Source organism: Aethalodelphis obliquidens, unplaced genomic scaffold (assembly GCF_003676395.1).
Source record: "Aethalodelphis obliquidens isolate GAN/ISIS:26980383/991018 unplaced genomic scaffold, ASM367639v1 scaffold14, whole genome shotgun sequence".
NCBI lineage: Eukaryota > Metazoa > Chordata > Mammalia > Artiodactyla > Delphinidae > Aethalodelphis > Aethalodelphis obliquidens.
The window spans coordinates 20186752-20210317 of NW_020837958.1; the positions used below are offsets into that span (position 1 = coordinate 20186752).

At 41.2% G+C, this 23566-nt stretch overlaps 1 protein-coding gene across 4 annotated transcripts in view; it reads left to right on the forward strand.

Moving 5' to 3' along the window:
- LGR4 (leucine rich repeat containing G protein-coupled receptor 4) overlaps nucleotides 1–23566 on the forward strand; it is a 109597-nt gene that overhangs the window by 13982 nt on the left and 72049 nt on the right. The gene's annotated exons all lie outside the window — the stretch shown is intronic.

The following is a 23566-nucleotide window of genomic DNA, read 5'->3' on the forward strand; positions in this document are numbered from 1 at the left end:
ACTCAGATGGTTCTGACTTCCAAAACCCCCCTCCACAAACGGGGACGGAGAGCTTTAGACATTCGCTTTAGAAACGAAGACTCTGAAATAGGTGTTGGCTGTGGTGTTGGCAGATGGCACCAGTAGAGAAGGAATAGGGTAATTGCGTGCAGGGTTTGGTGTATGCCCCTGTCCTGCCTTGCTGTGCTGTGCGGCCAGATTAAATCAAGGGCAGTGAAAGAACTGTTTGAGAGAGGAAGGGATTCTGAGAGGCCTTGGGTAAAGGGAATTTCCTTTTACCTTACAGCTGCTGAGAGGGACCTCTTAGAAATAGACAGTGTGAAAGGAATAACAGACCCCGTGAAGAGATCCTTTCTGTGCAGGCCAGAGCGGTGCTGTTTCCAGGTGGCTGGTGGGAGGTGTTCTACTTGCCCTCTGCCAGTGGGGTTTTTTTGAGTCTTGTGGCCACTTGGAACCTGTCTCATTCTTTGGCCGCCAGCCCCCTTCTCTTTTTTTTTTCCCCTTGTCTCAGGTTTTAGTTACACATTTGAAGTCATTTTCCTTCAATATGGTGAAATTTAACTTTTCAGTAAAAAAAAGTTAACTTTGCAGTGACAAGCAATTTGCCCACAAAGGTACCCTACGTGGGAAAGTTTGTGTGGGAGTGGGGAGAAGTAAGGGAAGGAAGACTGGGTAGAGGGGAAGGGGCTGTTTTTTTTCCCCAAGACCTCTTCATACTTTTAGGGAATTCATTCAGGAGAGGTGGCTTTCCCTGAAACCTCTTTCAGGTCCAAGAGAGAAAAGCATACTTTTACTATTTTGACCAGTTGAAGAGACCTTGTTTAGCAGATTCCTTGAGTTTTAATGTGTAGACTTGCCCTATAAGGAAGAGGGCTGTTTTACATTAGTACCTAAAAACCACAAAGAAATTTTTATTTTTATGAGAGCACGCTCCTTGCTATAGAGCATCAGGCATCTTTCTTTAGAATTCACCAAAGGTAGTGAAATGCTATATTCTCAACCTTGAGCCTTACATAAGTGACTGTTCGTGGCTTGGGAAACAGATAAATAATTGGCACCAGTCCAGATCAGATTGTCTAAACTAGCATCATCATAGCACTTTCTGAGCTGTGGTGGTGGGCAAATGTGTTATATTTTCTTTTTCCCTTCGTGACCTGTAGAGTAGTTGTACCTCCTGATAACTCCTTATTTCACTTGAATACTCTTCATTTCACCCTTAAAAGTATATGTTATAGGGCTTCCCTGGTGGCGCAGTGGTTGAGAGTCCGCCTGCCGATGCAGGGGACACGGGTTCGTGCCCTGGTCCGGGAAGATCCCACATGCCACGGAGCGGCTGGGCCCGTGAGCCATGGCCGCTGAGCCTGCACGTCCGGAGCCTGTGCTCCGCAACAGGAGAGGCTACAGCAGTGACAGGCCCGCGTACCGCAAATAAATAAATAAATAAATAAATAAAAGTATATGTTATAATGACGAGCCCTTGTAAAGGGCCTTTCAAGGGCCGTGTATTTGCATTTTGGGAAACCAGTGATCTCAAAAGCCATGTTGAAGAGGGGCGGGTGTTGTGATCTGCCCACTCCAGTTGATCTTATAAGACACCTTGGAATCACCCAAGGTCTCTTTGTTAGTACTTCTGATTTGCTGTCCCATCACAGATTTGGTGGAACACAGGTACATACCAAGGAACTAGATCCATGGTTCCCAAACTTTGATCCACTGATGTCTAATTTCTGGAGCATGGGCACCAAGGCCTGTTTAGTTATACATAAAATGATAATCACAAAAATAGAAGTCAAAAAGATGAGACTAATTATTAATCGAAGTTATTTTCTTGTCATTCCTCAGTGGTGTCTTACCTTCACCTCACTCAGGTGTGTACACATCCCACATTGGGACTCCTCGTTGACAGAGCAGGGATTTTATTTTACTCAACTTGGAGTCCAGAGTCCGGTACAAAGGAAGCGCTTAATGCTTCAGTGAATAAATAAGGACTTAAGGCCACACTGAGGGGCAGGATTGGGGCTTGGAATTCAGCCCTCATTCCCACGCGGGATTGCCAAACTCCGCATTCTCAGCATTTAGCTTTTTGTCCAGATCTGAGAACCCAGAGAGAGGATACCTGCTTTTTCTCCTTTAGGCTCGTTTAAACTTGTTCAGCCTAACAGTGTCTATTTCCTGCTGAAAGCTGCTTTATCTGAGTCTGGGGGCAGAGTCAGATGTAATCCTCAGTGTTGTTGATGGGATTCCCGTGTTCACAGAGTTTGCTGCACCTGTAGTGCTTATTTATATTTTGCAGCGGCAGTTCCTGATCCTGTGTCACAGTGCACTGGCTTGTCACATTTCACCCTGAGGTGTTTTAAAGGAAGTACTCCGACTAGTATTAAAATTCTGAAGTGTATTTTTAATCAGAAGGGTTCAAGTTTATTCCCCATTAGAGCCAATAAGGTCCCTCTTAATCACCTGCATTCCAAGATTCTTGATTGAGAGAGAAAGGGGTGAAGTCATGGTGGTGGTGGGGAGGGGATAGTGAACGTGTGTCCTCTGGTTTGTGTGTTACTGTCACAAAATTTGAGACTTGTAGACGGGGGTTACAAATTTCCGCATGCTAGGTTATGTCTGGTGCATAGTTTTAGGATTATAAAGGCTGTTTCTGTGGCTTTGTGGAGAGGGTGGTAGGTCTGAGCCCTCACCATGCCCCTGAGTAATTGTGTGGCCTTGGGCGAGTCATTCTACCTTTTTTTTTTGTTTGTTTTTTTGGTGACAGTTTCTTCATTTGGAAAATGAAGTCATTGGATTCACTAGATTCTATGTAAGGCTGCTTGTAGCTTCCAGACATTCTATGATTTATAATTCTTACACAATTTTAGGATGGCAAGGTGACGATAGTGATCGACTACTCTCGTGAAAAGATCCCAGAAGTATCTGAATATCCATCTAGTTGAAGTTGCACAAGCCTATTTATTGCCACTCACTTGGAGGAGGAGTTCTTTGTGTTTAGAAGTGTGTGTTAGGAAATTTGCCATGGAGACTTGTTACAGAATGCATGACTAGCTAAGGCGCTTTGCTGGGGTAGAATAGCCCCGCTTGTTTCCTGTTGGTATGGCTTCACACTTGGAAACTAAAATCACTCTGTTTCAGTAATTTGGATACTGTACAAAAAGTTACTCAACGTCCTCACTTCCATATAATTAGTCATAATCTCTGCAGCCTTCACGGTGTGTGTATCTTGTACACGGGCAGGTTAGCAAGCTTTCTATATAGAACTGATGGTTACCTGAGGGGCTTTGAAGGATTTTTAAAAATAATCTGTTGCTTTTTCTTCTTTGGGAAGCATCATCTCAGATTCTTCCCTAAGGTATACTTTTTTTCACGACTCCAAGCACCTTTCTTTTAATAGTATTATTTGAAAGTATTTTCTTATTTCCTCCAGTGTCAGTTGTATTCCCTGGCAGGTCAGTAATCAGTGGCTAAATGTTTATACCTTTTTTGATGGTCGAGTTTTGATATTTTGATGTCTGTAAGTTACTGTCTGTAAATTTCACTGTTAGCTTATTTTCTGCAGTGTGTCTTTCTAGAGAAGTATTTGTGTTATATACCAGGGAACTTTGTTCTAAACAAGGCCAATATATGAACATCTTTAGGTACAGGTCGTTTATTTTACAAACTAGTGAACTGCTGGGTTCTCTTTAAACAAGAGAAGAAAGAGCATTCTGCTGGGAATATGGAGAGCTGGTTTCCAGATCTGTCAATAAATCACACGAGTGACCTTGAGGTGGTGACACACTTAACCCTTCAGGGCCTTGGCTTCTTCACCTGAGAACAAGGAAGTAAACAAGTCTTATTGCCAAAAGTTTTCTTTCTGTTTAATTCGATTTTTTTCCCCATACGTTTGTCCCATCCTCTGTGTTGTGTTAAGTATAGTGTAGGTGTCTCAATCCTGAAATCCCTCCCTGACCCAGGAAACTTCCCCAGTTGTCCACCTCTACTGGAATGTATGCATGGGGAACCTGCCTCAGAAGGCAACAATGTGCTGGGTGTGGTCTGAGCTCTACCCAGGATTTAAACCAGTGATTCTCATTGGAGGCTCCTGAAGGCTTGTGGTAACCACTAATATTTTATGATTTTCAGTCCAGCTAAATGCTAATGACAGTTATGGTATCACAAGCATTTAATGTCCAGGCACTTGGCTCTTACGTGAATCGTAAGGTAACATTTGACAACTTAATCTCTTAGGGAAGATCAAAGTTCTGTACTAGTAGGTGGATCCAGGCAAGTTTGGGCGTTTTCTTGGCCTCTGTCAGGTTATCTCTCAAATTCTTATTTTAGTCATCTTTATAATGGCGGAAAGCACTGACAGCCTGCAAGTTTGGATTTTGGTTTTTGGTCTCCTTGGTTGTGCTTATCCTTTTATTTCCATTTTTCTTGTCAGGAAATAATGCATATTGGTGACTAATGGCTCTCATTGCTTTGAATCTCTCTGAATCTGTGTAGACTATCAAGCAAGTGAAGTTTTAAGAATCCTTTAGTGACTCATTGAAATTTTTCTAAGACCGTTTCCCACTTTTTCTCTATAAAAAAGATAGAAGTTTCCATAAAAGCACAATATTTATCAGTATACCTGGGTTACAGGTTAAACCCTGCCCAATGTGCCTTAAACTCTGAGAAACGTAACTAATGTAACTTGATCAGACAGCTTTGCTTTTAATTATTTTTAAATGAGAGTTCATGGTTTTGTCTTTAGAAATGTATTATCTAGATTGCTCTTTAATTGCCTCCTGAAGCCTTCAAGTTTTGGGCAATGCCCAAAGCTTGTTTTCCTGTATATACAAGGACACGGATAACTTTGTCCCCAATTTTGTTCAGTGAAGTGTAGTTTTTCGAAAGATTCGTTGAGGATAATAAAATGCTTTAGTTTTAAATTCTGTCAGTGAAGAAAAAAAACTAGGGCATTTAGCAAATCAGTACTCTTACACAATGACTAATTTGTCTGCCTTTCTAGACATTTCTTTTGTGTCTCAACACTTGGTGAAAAAACTGTAGGCCGGGTATCGGCTCTATTGTCTGAAATTGGGTGAGTACAAAATTGAGTTTAGGAATGATTTTATAGTTCATATACATTTAGTAACATCTCAACTTTCTAAAGACTTGAGCAAGTTACTACTCAAATACCCCCTTTAAATGGCAAGATGTAATTATGTAGTAGTATACTCTGGATTCACCCACCCATAGACAAATATTTGTTATTAAACTTTGTATAGAAATATACAAATATATATATATATTTGTAGAAATATAGAAATATTCTGTGTCATGTACAGGCAGTTAAAACTCTGAATGGGTGGTTGTTTTTAGTCTCTAAAGCACGTTTTGATACTGTTACATATTTTAATAGTCAAAAAAGCATGCCAGCCAGGTCCCCCTCTGCCCCTGCAGTAAGTCTACAGCAAGAATTGTCATTTTGCATTTTGCATCTCTTATTTTAGATGCAAGTGATTGGGGTTCAGGAATGCCCATCTAAGAGTGTAGGCTTCAGAAATGAACATTTAAAAAATACATATTTTGGTAGTCCTCTTAGCTTTTCTGTAATGAAAGATCTTATGGGAAAAGCACTGAACCAAGCCTCTGTGGCAACACGTTGGCCCATTAAGAATATAAGAATATCCTTGTAAGGAAATGTAAACCATAGATATTTTGGGAGGCAGCTGGGCCAAAACTGGGTATACGTTTAGATCCCGGGCTGGTCTGTTGTCTGTGCTAGTGAGAAAACATGTGTGGGGAAAGCATATTTAATATATTACGGGATATCTAATGACCCTTTATCCTTCATATTTCATTTGTATTTAAGTATTCTGAGTCAAGATAAGTAAAAAGTTATGTAAGCCCCTTGAGCTAGTTTTTTCCCCCCTCTATTTTTACACTAGGAGAATGCAGCCCCCCCTTTTTTTAAACAAAGTTTTAAATATAAAATTGACCATTAAAAGAATGAAAATCTCAGTGCACACTGGCAACAGAATATTTTTGCTCTTTGAATCAGATTTCAGAGCGTGGTATCCAGAAAAATCATGAGTTAGATTTTCCCTGTTCCCTGTACATTTTGAAAGTTTTCTCTGGGGGAATTTCCCCTCCCGAGTAGAGTGACCTAACTTTGGCAGGGAGATGGCGCCTTTCCCTTGGCTCTGTGGGAAGCATGGCTGAGGAATGCACCTAGGATTGCTTGGGATCCCACTTGCCCACTCCGCCCGGGCTCTGACTGCCCATGTGGAGCTCTCAGTATAAGCCGTAGCATAACTGAATGCAAGTGGTGACCTCCAGGCTCCCCTGAAGAGCTTGATTAGAGCTGTTTTCCTAGGGAGGTAGATAGATGGCCGTTAGAAATCTCACTCTTATTCACGTTTTCTTGTTGGGAAGTGCAGGGTAGGAGGTATGCTTCCGAGTTGGCAGTCTTCTCTCTAAAACTCTGGGGACTGGGCTATGATGCTGTTTAACTTCTGCTTTTTCCCATTTCCCTACAGGGTAAGCTTCATGCTAAGAGGCCCTTAGAGAAAATATACGACTAGTATGGATAATACAAGAAGGGCTTGGCAGACTAGATTTTCTCAGGAGAGAGGAGACCTGTGGTTGCCACCACTGCGATCTACGTTGTCACCCTTCCCGTGTGTGGAAGCCATCTCAGGGTGCTTCTTTTTTTGCCTGAGAATCTCCAGAGAATCGGCACTATTCTCTGTCTTGAATACCTTACTGACACCATAAGAACTCTATCCCGAAGTCTAGCAACTCCTATGGAGGTGAGGGGAGAGAAGGCAAATACTGTTGATTAACCTTTAGGTTCCTTAATGTTCTTGAAGACTGTTCACACGCTTCTCTGTTTTAGGCGCTAAATCCAGCTTTTGCATTTTCCGAATCTGATCATTGCCCCTTGGGTCCTCTTCAGGCTCTCCTTATCTCACATCAAGCATGTACAGAATTCTCATACAATTTGATCAGAGTTAAGAGAGGAGTATTCAATGCATTTAACATTTTAGTATCATGTTTTAAAAGATTACACATGGATTTACTAACTGATACTTAGCAGTTTATCATAATCCCAGTTTTCATCCATTCTGTGCTACTGCTAGTTCATCTCATTTGATTAGTGGGGTTTGTCTTAAAATCTTAATGTTTTCTTAACTTTGTAAGAAAGAAAATTTTTTCTTGTTGGCCTTCTGTTCTCTCCAAGGTCATTTTGAGTCCGTGGTCGCATAATCCAGCTTTTTATGTCACTCTCTACTCTCCAGTCTTCTTTTTATGCACCTATTTTTATGAACAGGACTTCAGAAGTTGTTTTATTTTTGAGAGTGTGGCCCAAGGAATCAAGACCCCTGAGGTCCTAAATCTGTGCGCTTGAAGGTATCACTTAATCCCTTTGGACATTGTCTTTTCCATCTGCAAGAAGAGGTCACTTGACTTTATCTTTAAGGGTCACATGTAGGAAACTTTAGCATGACCTGTTTGAGTGGTGGCAAGGACCCATTACATTATGTTTTCATTTCTTTGGGGAGCGACTAAGCAATTGTCTATGTGTGTTATCCCTTTAAGTCACTTAGATTTAAAATTCTAAACTCTATTTCTCTGGTTCTTTGAATGTATATCAGGTTTATAGCCTGTTGGAGACTTCACAGTGAGCCCTTGTGCTAATGGAAAAAAGGCTCTTCATCTGGTAGACTTTTCATTCAGAAAACCATAAAGATCCTGGTGGAGAAAGAGTAATGCATGTGTTTTTATCAAGATTCCTTCTTACAGGTGGTGCTACTCCCTTTCTAACAAGAAAGCCTAGTGGTGGGGAGTTACAGTTTCTCTAGAGAAGAGAGCTTGGAGGAAATCATGCTTTCTTGCCTTGATCTCTGACTGGGCATTGCTTCCCTGAGATGGCTGGTCAAGTTGAAGGACGCTCCCCTAATAGGGGAACGCATTGTTTCTCCTCACAGCAAACGGGCACGTGACCTTAGACAGTGTCAGTGTGATCTTTAGATAATAATTTTCTACTTCCAGACTTTGGAACACTGAGGATTTTCATGAGACAACGCTTAACTCTTTAAGAAGCCTCATGCCAGTGAGTGCCCAAGGGTTTCTCATCACTTTCCATGTTGGGGATGGATAAGATTAGCTCAGGTTTGACAATTTAGCTGAGTTCTTGTTTCTTCATATCATCTTGTTTCTAGCAATATGCAGATTATGGGAGAACTTTTTGTTTCAAGTACTTTGAAAATGATATTATACTGGTTATTGGATACCTGTGTATTTTCTTTACATTTGAGACCAATGCTTGTGTTTTGTGGATAAAGAAAAGCTTATTATCCTTGAAGTAACTTTAGAACTAAAATCCTTTCTTTAAAATCCTTCATATTTCTCAAAAGTTATATGACATTCTTGGTAAGCACAGTTAAATCTTTCTCAGAATGCTTGAAAACTTTTCTGGGTTTTGATTCAGCTCTGATTTGAAAATGAATTGTAAATTCAGAGTAGCAGCTAACATGCAAGAGTGCTCAGGACCTATTTAGATTGGTTGAGTGTTTCAGATACAGTTGTGCATTTTCTACCCTGGGTCTCTTTCTTTAAAAAAAAAAAAAAAAAATGTTTGAGATGTTTTTCCCATTACCATCTTGACATCTGCCTGGTTACACATGAATAGCTTGACCCAGTCCCTCAGCAGGGAGACTACCATGGCCTTGCTTTCAATAGCCATGTCACTGACAAAGAAAACATATGGAATATTTCATTCCTGCCCTTTGCAAACAGTCTGGGGTTGTGAGGGCATGCAGCAGAAGGCTTCATCCTTCATGGTAGGTTGGCAAGTTTGTGTGCTAACCACAGGCCCTGCTGTTAGCAATCAGACTGTGTTTTCCAAAGCCCTATTACATTCTGTGGAAAGGAAATCTCGTGTTTTGGATAAGCCAGTTTCTAATATCAATTTGAATTAAGTTTGTATGACCTGCTTCCATGGTGGGGTTTCCTGCTTGATCAGTTATTTCACCAAAGGGAATTTGTGTGTGTGTGTGTGTGTGTGTGTGTGTGTGTGTGTGTGTATGCAGGACGTTTCGAGGCTGTGCTCCCAAGTTTGATATGTGGCATGTGTTTGATGGATACACAAGTTGGGGACAAGGATGCTTGATTCCCGATAAAACGTACCTTTAGGACTGTCTGCCTTTATGTTTATCTTCCTTTCAGTCTGCAGAAGGAGGTCAGTTGATCATTCTCATGCTAGCCAAGCCCTGCCACACTGACCTTTAAGGCTTCTGTTGCGTAGCACCAGCTTCTACTGGGGACTTGGTTTCAGTTCAGCTAGCATTAACGGCTTTGCTTTGTGGCATCTGAATCCACAGTGTGGAGGCTTGTCAGCAGGTGTGGCAGGAGAGGGCCAAGAACGTGGAACAGAGGGGTAAATCAACTGCTGTTTTTCTTCAGGTCTTTTTCTGCATTAAAGGAATTTGCCCTTGGCACCACCCTGGCTGAGGTGGCATTCCAGAAGGAGAAGGGAAAAAAAAAACAACCCTATGACACCAAAGATAAGAAGATTCATGACTTTGCGGAGGAAATAATGACATACATTTCATCAGGGTCCTTTCCAACCCTTAAGTTACCCTAGCCTGAATTTCTAGTTCTGTTGTTTCTTAGACAGGCGGGCTGGTTTTGACAGGAGTAGATGATTGCTTGAAAAGGAGGTGAGCTCCTGTTTTGTCCCAGATATAGCCAAATATTTAAATGTGTATATGCATCTCATCTAGAAGGTATTTCTGATGGTTCTTGGTATCATTACTGAACATTAGCTGTAAAACAACATGCTAATAGACATTACTGCCTCTCACGTTTTCTTATAAGAGTAACTCCTTTTGTAGTTCTTGATTATAGGTAGATTTCCTTTAAATTTGTAGGGTTACATTTTAAAAAGTTTTGGTTATACAGTTGTTCACGAATGAGCCTATTTGAGCCCCTCACTTTCTGTTAGTGACTCCATATGTGTTTTCTAAAATAACTCGTATAATCTCCAATGCTCCATCTTCCTTCTTTGACTACTTAACTGACCTTTATAACTACTGATTCATAGGGAGAACTCCCTTAAACCTCTCAATCTTAAAAATTCACCCTTATAAGTGTACAGTTTTGAAATGTGTATAGGAGTTTAACCACCACCATTGTCGAGATCTAGAACATTTCCATCACTCCCCCCTGTGCCCTTTGTAGTCATCCTCTCTCCCCACCCTTGGTCCCTGGCAACTGATGATCTGTGTTCTACCTTGGGTCTCTTATATTGTTTCCATTTACCAGAATGTCACATAAATGGAAAGTAACAGACTGTAGTCTTGTGCCTAGCTTCTTTTACTTATCATAATGCTTTTGAGATTCTACCATGTTGCTGTGTAGGTCAGTATGTAATATTTCTTTTTTTTTTTTTTCGGTACGCGGGCCTCTCACTGCTGTGGCCTCTCCCGTTGCAGAGCACGGGCCCTGGACGCGCAGGCTCAGCAGCCATGGCTCACGGGCCCAGCCGCTCCGCGGCATGTGGGATCCTCCCAGACCGGGACACGAACCCATGTCCCCTGCATCGGCAGGCGGACTCTCAACCACTGCGCCACCAGGGAAGCCCCAGCCTTCTTTTTGATACCTGGCAGTTAACCATGATGCCTGAAGGACTCGTGTAGAAGTGATACCAATGTGGAGCATTTTGCTGACAGTGAAAACGCTTTGAATTGTTAGTGTGTTTGTGTTTGGAAAGTCTGATTCAAAAAAATGGAAATTTGGTGAGGAATTGCTAGGCCTACTTGTGTGTTTGGCATGTTACACATGGCATGGTTTCCATTTTACAGCTAAGCAAACAAAGATTGGAAAGGGTTAGGTAACTTGTGATGACATCCCAGTTAGTGGGTGGTAGTTGGTGTTCGGTATTTGTCCATTCTGTAGTTAGCATGGAGAGCTGACAGTTTCAGAAGAGGATAAGGTTAAAGTGACAAATGAAATGGTGAGAAGCGACAGGTTACTACAGGGAAAAAAATCAGAACTGAAAATAAAGTATCTCGAAAAAGCATACACGTGTATCAATATATGTGTACATACAGTGGGGTGCTGTGCCTTGATTCAGGAGTAACTTACGTTCAAAAATCAATTTACTGGGTAAAATTAAGTTATCTTTTATATCTAGCAGAATTTTTTAAAAGGTCTCTATGACTTGATCTCCTTGAAAACTTTCACATCATTTTCTATGTTAATAGTGTTTTTCTGTGTCAGGAAAGTAAATATCAGTTGTGTGCCTTTTAGCTTGCTTTTTCTTTTCTGGAATTCAGTTGGATGGTGTATGAGGATCAGATCCGTTAGCATACTCACTTTTTGTTTCTTAAGGAGCAAATTTCTGAATGTGCTTCTTTAAACCAAAACACTGAAGTAAATTAAAAAGCAAAGTGTGCAGTATGATGGTTTCCATATAGTTGCCCCCTTTCACTCACTGGAATTTCCTGCCTCTCTTGTTGAAGATGTTTTTATAGGGAAGTCAGCATAAAAGTGAATCACCCATGAGCCTTCTTTTCCCCCCAAGGCATTTCATGGAGTCAACTTGGTATTAATTTAGCTGGTACTCTTCAGTTGACTTGAATACTGTGTTTTTGGATGGTGAGCTGATGTTTATTAAGCTGTTAATATTTTACAGACTGGATGGGTTCCTGTTTCAATCTATGTGCTCTTTCCTTTAACAGCAGGGCTGTTCATGACTGAATCTGTGACCACAGTTTTGATTTGGAATGTGCCAGTCCCATCATGGAGAGTCATTTACCTGGTAACTCTACAGGTTGTCTTCTTCTGGAAGCATTTTGCTGTTTTATTTCACTTAAGTTGCATTCTTTGTCATGAAGAGCCTCTTCATGGTCTGTCTTGCCGTTCAGATAAACTATCATCCTCATCTTGTTATGAACATAGATGCTAAAAATCATAAATGTCACTGAGTACCAGGTACTAGGTGAAGTGCCTTTGCATGCGTTATCTATGTAATACTCCCATCAGCCCTCTAAAGCACATGCTTTTATTCTGCATTTTAGAGATGGAGAAACCCCAGGGTGTGAGGGCACACAGGTAAGAAATGAGGTCTTGTGGATGGGGTGTTGGATCTTGTTTTTTCAGACCAGGGTTCCTTGGTTGAGTGGGTTGTATGACAGTGTCCTTTAGTGCTCTTCCTAGATTCAGGTGTTTATCTATCTTGTGTATGGTAGATATCATGAACTGCTTGTTTTATAGATGAGGAATTAGTTTTGGAGAGGTTAAATCTGTCTGTGCTCTGCTTGAAGTGTTCTCAGCTCCTTAGAATGTAGATTTGGACCCTTCTAAATCTTAAAGGTCTCTGGTGCAGTGGTACCAAAAGTTTTGTGTGTGGTATGGACCATGCACCAAAGAGCCTATATTTACATACATATGTCCCCAATAAATATATAAATACATACATATGTATATTTAAATATACATACATATATTTACAGGTACATGTTTAGAGACCTGATATCTATTTATTATTTGTTCAGCATTTCAACTACATAAATCATAACCAAAATTTTGCTAATATTTTTCTGACTTGCTTTCCTTTCTTAAAAGTTCACTTCTTTTAAGAACTGGTAGAAGACAGTTGATCTGGCTCACATTCTCCATTTAACATGGAAGAAATCCAGTTACATTTAGTTGTATGAGTTGCCCAGCACCATTGGTAGCCCTCCAGAGTATGTTGACAAAACAAAGCAGGAGGAAGCACATTATCAGAGTAGACGGTCCTTTCTTTGATTACGTAAACCTTTAATATTTAATGAGGCTTTTGACTCGTGTTGCTTATGGCTTATGCTTGTCAGATGGTAAGATTTCCTTTACTTCTTCCTTGTCTATTGTCCAGTCTTTCAGGACCCAGTACTTTACTGAAATTGTATAATAGGAGGCAGTTAATTTGTAGAGGTGAATAAAAAGGTTTTGTGCAAATAATTTTATCAGTTCAAGCTATTTTCTGAGAGCTACTAATATTGGTATAATGGTTCATGGACTCAGTAATCTTTCAACTCTAAAGTAATACTTATTGAGATAATAAGTCATTATTTTAAAAGTTAATTTGTTCAACACATTTATTAAGTATTAAGAACTGTTCTTGGTGCTGGGGGGACACAGATAACTGATGATATCTTTTTTAAAAAAATTAAATTAATTAATTTGGGGGGCTGTGTTGGGTCTTTGTTGCTGTGTGTGGGCTTTTCTCTCTAGTTGTGGCAAGCGGGGGCTACTCTTCGTTGTGGTGCACAGCCTTCTCATTGCGGTAGCTTCTCTTGTTGCGGAGCACGGGCTCTAGGGTGTGGGCTTTCAGTTGTTGTGGCACACGGGCTCAGTAGTTGTGGCTCGCAGGCTCTAGAGTGCAAGCTCAGTAGTTGTGGTGAACGGGCTTAGTTGCTCCAAGGAATGTGGGATCTTCCCGGACCACGGATCAAACCCCTGTTCCCTGCTTTGACAGGCAGATTCTTAACGACTGTGCCACCAGGGAAGTCCCATCTGATGATATCTGACAGCGTCCCTGCCCTCATGTAACTTACCTGGCATGGGGTGCAGTAGAGGTGGTGGTAGACAGTAAAATAATAAATACAATAAACATATAAGATCAGGTAATACTAAGTCGAGAAAAATAAAGCAGGATGAAGGGGGCTCACTATTTAAGTAGGGTTGTCAGGGAAGCCTTGAATCTTGGAGTGATTAAGGTAATCACCAATTAAGAGAATCAGTATCTCTTGGAGTATGAACCCATCTTAAGCAATGGCAAAGCAAGGTTTTAAAAGTTCCTCCCCATCCCATAATTATAATTTAGTTAAAACATAAAAAGTTGAAAATCCACATGCCATAATAAACTATATCAGTACAGTGGCCTGCTACACAGCAGTAAGATAACCAACTATTGATACATGCAGCAGCCTGGATAACTCTCAAGGGTATTACGCTGGGTGAAAAAGCCAGTCTCAAGAGGTTACATATGCTGGTGATTCCATTAAAACACTCTAGACATGACAAAATTATAGTGATGGAGAACAGGTTAGTGGTTGCTAGGGTTAGAGATAGGAGGACAGTGAGACTCTAAAGAGGTAGCAGGAGGGAGTGATGGGGCAGTGATGGCAAAGAAAAGTCTGTTTTATTTCGTTTAGTTTTTGACAAAGTTGTAGTTGCACCTAGCGCCCTAAAGCGAGGAATAGAGGTGAGAGCAGAGTTTTCCTTGAGAATATTTTTTTATTTCACAAACACAACATTATGGGAGGTTCTATTTCATTTTCCAAGTTTGTGGAATTGAAAGTGTCTATTTTCTGCAAGGAATTGAAAATACTTTGCCAGGAGGAATTGAAAGTATTCATTCTATCCAGGGCTTTGTTTCAAGTAGAGTAATATGCCCATGTTTTTGTTTTTTTTGTGGTGAGGGAGCAGTTCCTTATCCTGACTGCAGTGGTGATCATATGAATTCGTACGTGTGGTTTAAAAAAAAAGGAGTGCATATAAAAAGTTGTGGAATCTGAGTAGGGTCTGTAGTTTAAGATAATAATGTTGTACCAAAGTAAATCTCCTGGGTTAGCTAATGTATTCTGGTCATGTCAGATGTTGCCATCGGGAAAGCTGGGTGAAGGATGCATAGGAACTCTGCACCATTTTTGCAACTTTTGCTGAGTCTTAAATTATTTCCAACAACAACAGCTACTACACCAGATCAGTTTAGAGTCTTGAGAAATCTTAGTAGAAATCTTACTCTTGGTCTCACTCCTGAAATATGACGAGGAAACTCTTTCTGAGGTGAGATAATAACCTGAGGTTGCAAAGCCCAAGTCGAATCTAGACCTTTTAACTGTCAGGCCCACATTATTTTGCTCCCTTTAGAGCTTAACCAGTTTTATTTTTTAATTTTTTTTGGCCACGCTGCACAGCATGCCGGATCTTAGTTCCCTAACCAGGGATTGGGCCTCTGCCCCCTGCAGTGGAAGCACAGAGTCCTAACCACTGGACCGCCGGGGAATTCCTAAACCAGTTTTAACTGCTACTGAGCAGTTGTTGGAGATGATGTGTGTGTCCTCCATGTTTCTCCCCGAATTTGTCTCCCCACATCCCACCTAGCTGTGTGTGTGTGTGTGTGTGTGTGTGTGTGTGTGTGTGTGTGTGTGAATTCTCTTCTACACCCTGCGGCATAGAAAGTGTAATATATAAATCGTGCATTAGGTTTATAACTTAAATGTTTTAGCCATATATTTGAATAAATCCCATGTGCGTCTTCTTCATTACTGAGCACTTGGTCCAGTCTAAATAGTGTGGGGAATTGTGTTGGATCTCTGCCTGTGAATTAGTAGCTGAGTGGTGTTTTACTTCGGATGATTCAGTATATTTGCCTTAATTGCTGGATTAACCAATTTCTTGCCTCCCACCAAAAGCACACACATTTGTATAAAGAGAGGATAAGTGAATGAAGTTTTCAGGACTAATTTTTGTGGTATTTAAGCAACAATAGTTTAGAGTACCCACAACCTTAATTTCCTTTCATGAGTCCTATAGATAGGCTTTGCCACCATTTACACTTGATTACTTCATTGTTAACCCCAGTGATGTGATTTAGCATGCAAAGGCTTAATTATTCCTTTCTGGCCTAGTGAGAAATTTCCTTCCAATAATTGCCTCCACTGCCCTTTAGCCTCTTAAGCATCGAGTTTGTTTGGAACAACATGGCTGCTCAGCAAGCAATTCCAAGCTCAGCAGTGCCCGGAGCTGTCTTTGGACCATAATTTATACCTTTGACATAGTGACTTAGGCCTCAGTTCTTGCGTGATGTGCCCAGTGGATGCTCTTCATCAGAGCAGTGGTGCGATGCATTTGTCTGAAGTTGTAGGCAGAGAAGTTCATGACTAAATGGTACTAAATAATTCTCTGTAGAGTCTCTCTTTTCAAGTTAATATCTCCTTATTTTAAGTGAACAATTATGCCAACTTCAAAAATAAGATTAGACTCTTAAAAGCAAGTACTTTTACTTGAGTACTTTTAAGAAGTGTTTTTGTAAGGCAGTCACATGTTGTCATAGTCAAAGTATAGAGATCATTATGTAACGGATCATTGTCAAGATGAGGCTCAGACCTGCGGGATGCAACTGAGAGGCTTATGAGGGGTTGGCAAAGAGATGTCTTTGTTTCAGTTTGTTTAGTTTTTAAGATAAGTTTAGTTGCATCTAGAGCCCTAAAGCATGGCATGGAGATGCGAGAAAAATTTTCCATGAGAGTATTGTTTTTTTTTTTTAAATTTCACAGCCACAACATTGCAGGAAGTTCTGTTTCATTTCCCAGGTGGAAGTTTGTGGAATTGAAAGTGTCTCGTTGCTCCGAGGAATTGAAAATATTCTACCAGGAGAAATTGAAAGTATTAATTCTACCCAGGGCTTTGTTTCAAGTAGAGTAATATGCCCATGCCTCCTATAGACGCTTTATAAGACCTAAACTGTTCAGTGTCATTTTGGTGGGGGCAGCATAGTTTCAGAACTTTCCTCCCCAGGCCCCTGTCACCCAGCTTCAAAATTCTATCCCTTCCCATTTCCTTAAACGATATTAACTGCTCCATTTCTCTCAGAAAAGGTCTAGAATAACAGTGGCTTCATAGGGTCATTGGCTATTCTACAGTAAAAATGCTTGTAGCTTGTAGGCCAGGCTGTTTTGGGTCAGGGTACACTCTTAGAAAATAGAATATCACATTTATCTCATTAGTTAAACATGTGTTTTTTTTGGCGGTACGCGGGCCTGTCACTGCTGTGGCCTCTCCCGTTGCGGAGCACAGGCTCCGGACGCGTAGGCTCAGCGGCCATGGCTCACGGGCCCAGCCGTTCCGCGGCATGTGGGATCTTCCCGCACCGGGGCACGAACCCGCGTCCCCTGCATCGGCAGGCGGACTCTCAACCACTGCGTCACCAGGGAAGCCCTAAAGATGTTTTTAACGGAGGTGTTTTTTGTATCCATAAACAATTTCAATTTTCATGCTTACGAGACATTTTTGCCTTAAATGATCTGTTGTTAGGAGAACCAGCTCATTTTGCTAACATAAGGAGTAAATCGAAGGAATACTTACTGAATAGCTAATAAAGCCATTACAATTGTTAAAGAATTGGTCAGGAAGCATGGCAGAAAATTGAAGCTCTCTTGCAATATGTGTTCTAGAATACTTTGAGAGTTTAAAATAGTAGAGACATTTGCCATTTGATTTCTGTAAGTAGCATCTCAAGTAACAGAATTTTGCTCATAAATATTTTCAAAATTTCATACAATGATTAAGATAGATTTCTACTAAACTTTAATTATCCTGATAATATAATAAATTCAATACTATTCATTTTAAACTCTCAGGGATGCTTTAAGGATTCATTATATTTAAATAGGCATTGATCATTGTACAGACAGACAGTAAATATCTGGGCAGTGTTAAGATGCTGGACACCACTTGCTCTTAGATGAAGAAAATAAGACTTGACAGTTTGATTTATTATTAGAGTTTAGGTAACTGATCGTCAGATATTGTCAACTAGGTGAGTTTTCCCCCTCCATTTGCATACCTCTGTGGAAAAATAAGAAAAGCACCAAAATTTATCATGGTGTTTTGTTTTGTTTGAATTTGCAATATCCATGAGAGAGTGAGAGATGTTCGCTGGTGGTCTAACCTGGTGACAGAAGAGGGAAGAGGCAGTGCCCCTGCCTGCCTGCAGGGGGCTTGCTCCAATGGCTGGTTTATGGAGTTAATTTCTATTCCTCAGATATTACTCTTCTCTAAAGAGAATGGGATGCAGTAAATCTGCCTGACATTGTCAAAGGCAAATATTTATTGGTAGCTTTCATGAATTTATTCACTCTCATGAAGTTAGTGTTTTATGACAAAAGAAACTGTATCGTGGGCAAATGTGTAGCAAAATCATTTTGTTTCCATAACCTTCTTTTCAACTAGAGAACAACTAAAACACTGCATGATTTATTTTAATTTAACAATGGTTTTTAATTAGCAATGATTTCATTAAAGTAGCTCTTCCTAGAATTGCAACATTTAAACAAGTGATTCTATATTTAACAGTAAAGTCTTTGAAAAGAGCTTAATGGAAACAATAACTTGGTACACATGTGTTCATGACCCAAATCTTTAAATTTCATTCCTAAGTAGTTTTGACTCTTCCAGGGCTCCAGAGAGCAATGACTCTTGTCGTAGGACAAGCTGTGGCCCTGGAGCCAGTGCACGTGCTATATTAGTATTAGCATGAGGATTCGTAAGAATTACAGACTTCACTGAAGTATCTGAAATATAACATCCTTAAACTCTCTTACTTGCTGTTTCTTTAGCAAAATGAGACACGTTGTTGTACATAAGTCTCTGAAATACTTTACGATGTAATATATGCACTGTTGAGAAAACTCGTATCAGGCATAACTTCAGCATAACTTCAGCCATTAATACTACAGACATATATTTCCAGATGCCTCATGCTCAGAATTGCTTATAAGCTCCACGAGGGCAGGAATCAAGTCTCGCTTAGCATCGCTTTAGCTCTTCCCTTGCCTATATTTGTGCCTTGCACGTAACACACTTGTAAATGTTGAATACACTGAAAGACCTGGAAAAATTGCCTTTGGAAATTGACATTTTATTAGTAAATTAATATGCTTAGCAAAAGTTTATTCCACGAACATCGAGTGTGTGCCTCTTGTTCCAGCCATGCTACTGTCTTCATGGGGGGAGGAGGGAAGATAAGGATGATGTTTCCTGTTTTAACATTGATCAGGCTCCTACGTGTGCCAGGCATTGTGTGGAGGGCTTCACATCTGCAAGTTCACTTGATCATCACAGGAAATGTATAAGAAAGGTATTCTTTATCCCCATTTTAAGCTCAGAACACTGAGGCACAGAATGCTTAAGTAACATGTTCAAGGTCGTATGTTAATAATCTCTAACCAGGATTTGAACCCAGCAGTCTTACTCCAGAGCTTGTGCCCTCCTCCACTCTACCACGCTGGCTCACAAGTGTACACGGGTGATCTGGTTTGGTGGAGAAGACAGACATAAACACAAATAAAATACAGCGTGGGAGTGCCATCAGGAGGGATGAACAAAAGGGCTGTGGGAGCAGAGAGGAAGGGAACTTGCTCTGCCTTGGGGAGCTGGAAGGCTTCGCAGCAGAGGTGACATTTGAGCTGGGTCATTTAGTCTTCTGCGGGGCAGCTGCCTGAGTTCTGCCCTGTTTGAAATAAGCACATTTACAAGAGAATAGTGGAGCACATTCTACTTGATGGATTGGATTGACAGTTTGGAAGTAACTCCCCAGAATGATGGCTTTGTTAGGTATTTGTTCTCCAAGAACCCTACCTGCCACTCCCCTTCAGTGAATTGTGGCAAGAAAGCTGTCACATTAAGCTGTCACTCAGGATATTTGTGAGAGGGGGAGGGAGGAACAAATTATGGGCAGGACTAGGTATTTTCAGAACAGTCTCCAACCCGGAAAGATTATATTTCAGAGCGTTTAAAAACGAACACAACGGCCTTTTTTAGGTTGTGCAAAAAGAAAATTGAATAATGAAAAGTTAATTAGGCTATGGAGATTTTAAAAAGCTAGACATTCTGATTCTTATCCACTATAATATGTGAAGCTTTGTTTAAAGCCAAGATGGGGGGGAAAAAAAGGGCAGACATGAATTATAGAACTGCACAAAGTTCTTATAGAGATTGCTTAACTGTAAAAATGTTTTATCTTTTTCTCTGTGATTTTTAAGGAGTTTGTAAGAAGCAGTTTCAATTCCAGTTTTTTGTCTCTTGTCTAGCTGTTCGCTTTAAGAATACCTCTTGAGTTTGGCTGTTTCTTTCAGTGTGTATATGTGAAGCTAATGAAAGGTTTAGGAGCCCAGTCTAGATCTTTCTAAATGAGGTCTGCTAACAGTTGTATTTCTGGAGAAATGGTTGCACAGCACTTCTGATCCTGCTTTCCACCCACCCCCTTCTAAACAACCCCTCCTTCAGCCTCCACTCCCCAAGCCTGCCATGCAAAGAACTTGCTTTGTTACTGATGATAATATTTAAGCTCTAAAATTTTAACAGTATTTCAGTTGCAAATAAATGGAAATTGTGTATTCTGTTTAATGTGTCTCAGAAAATCCCTGCTATTTTTTTTCTTTAAATACAAGAAAACAGGCGTGTAATGCCTCATTGAAAAAGGCCTGTAGGGGTGCTTTGTGCAGGTCTTAATTAAGGGCTTTGAAAGACCAAACAAAAGGAAAAAGGAAAATGCTACAGGGTTATTGTTATTCCACCCCATTGGCTCAGCTAGCTGACCATCCATTGGAGCATTTTGTCCATTTTGAAACTGAATGACACTTTTGTTCGTGATTAACAGAGGTGAAAGAAGCCAATTATTGGGCCGTCTTTTTCCATAGAGCAGCTGCTGTTAGATTTAACTGCAGGCAAATATGGCCTTTTACTACCACAAGGATGTTGTGATGACAGTTTATTTTTATAGAACTATGTGGTGGAAAACAAAATCTGTCTGACTCCTGTTATGAATATGCCCTGGAATTTATCATGAAAGGGTGATTTTCATGTTCTAGCTGTTCCACCGTTCTCTTTTTAAAAATCACATCTGTGTGTGTGTGTGTGTGTGTGTGTGTGTGTGTGTGAGATACATATATATACTCATTTTTAAACAGCTTTTTAGGTATGAGATTCCAACATTAAAGTTATATAAGATATTTGTGAATATGTATATTTGTAAGCTGCTTCAACTTTTCCCTATTTTAATTTTAGTAACTCCTCACCTCTGCCCCCCCCCCCCCTTGTTAAAGTTGCAGAGTAATTAGTGGAAGATGGAGTGGTGTTGCCTGGATCTCAAGCTATTTTGATACATAGGCTACTTAGGTGGGACAAATGAGTCTCAGAGACCACCTACTCATTAGTTCAGACTTCCGGCCACTCAAGCTTTCTGTAATAGGAATGTAACTTGGGAGGAATCTCCCATGAGCCTTGATATTAAACTAACATGTAATAATGGGGTGGAGCTGGGGGAGGGGCACAGAGATCAGCTCTCAGGATCCACCCTCCTCTGATACATACACTCTTAGATGATGGGGCAGGAGGTGCGGCTTGGGGCACAGGGTCAGCTGTGCTTTCCTTCAGTAAGACTTTAGGTCTTCATTTTTATCTGTTGAGGATCCTGGTGCAGTGGACAAGGCACCGTGTCCAGTCTACTTGGGCAAGTTTCTTAACCTTGCTGAGCCTCAGTTTATTCCTCTAGTTGGAGTTAATAATACCTGTCTCTCAGAGTAGTTGTGAGAATTAAATGAACTGAGCCTGTTATGTGTCTAGCCCAGTGCCTGGCCCATAGGAAATGTGAAACTGAGTCCCCCTAAAACTAAGTCCCCCTGCTGAGTTTATGATTAACTTCTCTGTCCAAAACTTCGTGGGCTTTCTTGTCCTGGCCTTGTTCCCCTAAGAATTGAGGAGTATCAAAGAAAAGGGAGGATTGAAACTGAGCAGGACCCTGCAGGGCCTTCCTAGATACAAAAGCCCCTCCTTGTCCCCTGTTTCTTGTTTGTAGAAAAAGGCTTTAGTCTCCTAGGCCTTCCCTGAGTTCTAAAGAGCAAACTCAAGCAGTTACTAATCAGGGAAGTGAGGGAGTGCAGAAGCAAAGGAAAAGAGATTAAACAAGAAAAGTAATGACAGCTTGAACAATAGTTCCGCAATAAAACAGAGTCCTAGTTCCTCCTCAGGGGATATACATAACAATCTGACACGTATTTTTGAGTTGTTCTGCAGAAACTAGACCCCCACTCAGGTGGAGGATGGTGACTATGTGCTGGCCACCAGCACTTAGACCCCAGACTGGTTGGAACCAGAAGGTTGATGGTTAAGATTCCCAAAACATCACCCTGTGACCTCACCACCAACCAATCAGAAGAAAGTTCACAAGCTGCAACCCTCACCCCAAATGTTGCCTTTAAACACCCTCCTCCAGAAGCCAATGGGGAGTTCAAGTCTTTTGAGCCCGAGATGCCTGTTCTCCTGGCATGGCACCCTGCAATAAATGCTGTATTTTCCTTCATCACAACCTGGTGTCAGTAGATTGGCTTTGCTGCATGGCGGGCCAGTAGACCCAAGTTTGGTTCAGTAATAAATGTTTGATCTGCTAATTCCCTTTCCCTTTTTAGGCTTGAGGAGTCACCTCATACCTAAATCTGAAGCCAGGGGGCAAGAGTTCAGTAACTTCTTACCCAATTTGTTTTTTTTCCTAGCAGGTTTTCTAGTAGCAGAGGGTTGAGTTGTAAGGGATAATTTAATGAGAATAAATGGCTTCCCTCTGCTGTGCTCTCTTAATCCTTGGCCTAGGACAGAACCAGTGTGACTCTTCCCTGCTTTGTAGACCATCTGGGAACATCCTGGAATATGGACTTGTTCTTTGAGAACTGTTGTCATAATTCATTTAAGAGTCATCTCAGGCCTGGCTCTGTCTTGCTCTGTAACCCAGGGAAAGTCACTTAACTTCTGGGCTTTATTGGCAACATAGTGGTAATAACACTTAGCTCACTTCCCACTTTGCAGATCTGTTTTGAAGATGATTACCTCATAGGTGGTTTTAAAGAACTCTGTAGATATCATTTCAGTACATGAAAATGGAAGGGCGAGGTCCCCCAAGTTGTACCACAAAATGAAATACAATTTTATGGCAAGGTGGGTAACCTAGTTGTGTAGCTACATGGGATTGTTTCATTTGGACAAGCTTTTTTTTTGCGGTACACGGGCCTCTCACTATTGTGGCCTCTCCCCATGGCTCACGGGCCCAGCCGCTCCGTGGCATGTGGGATCCTCCCAGACCTGGGCACGAACCCATGTCCCCTGCATCGGCAGACGGACTCTCAACCACTGTGCCACCAGGGAAGCCCCTGGACAAGCTTTTTTATATTGAAGTTCGGTTTGGGGCTCACTGGGGTCTTGGGATAGCATTTTCATCCCCACGGGAGAGTAATTTTGCTATGATTGTAGACTTCCCACAAGACGTGGTGTTGGAGGTGGGTTGTATATCTCTTCTCCCCTAACTTGGTTCCCCATTCCTCCTTTCCATCTTAAACCTTTGCCCCATGTTCTTTCTAACTCTCCTTCTCAGGTTGAAACACTTTCCTGCATTCTCAGCCTCTTTGCTGGTTCTCTCCTGAGGACACTGCTTCCCTGCAGCCTTTTGGTTAGGTGCTGCCCATCTTCCCACACCATTTAGAGAGTAGCATTGATGTTCCTGCCTGGCCCCAATTCTGCCCGGAGGTCATTACGACCTCTGCTCCTTCTGTGGTGCATGACCTTCAGTTCTGATCCCTCCCTAGTACTGTCATCGGCTGACTTCTCTCTTGTCTCCCTCTGAAGAATTAGGTGCTAAGCTCATGGTCTTCTCATTTCTGCCAGCTCTGCACTACTGTAAGTCCTGTCATTTATTTATCCCAGATGGGTATGTCTTCCAACACCCTTGCCTCTCATTTCATTTCTCTTCATCACACCGGTGAGCCCTGATCACCTC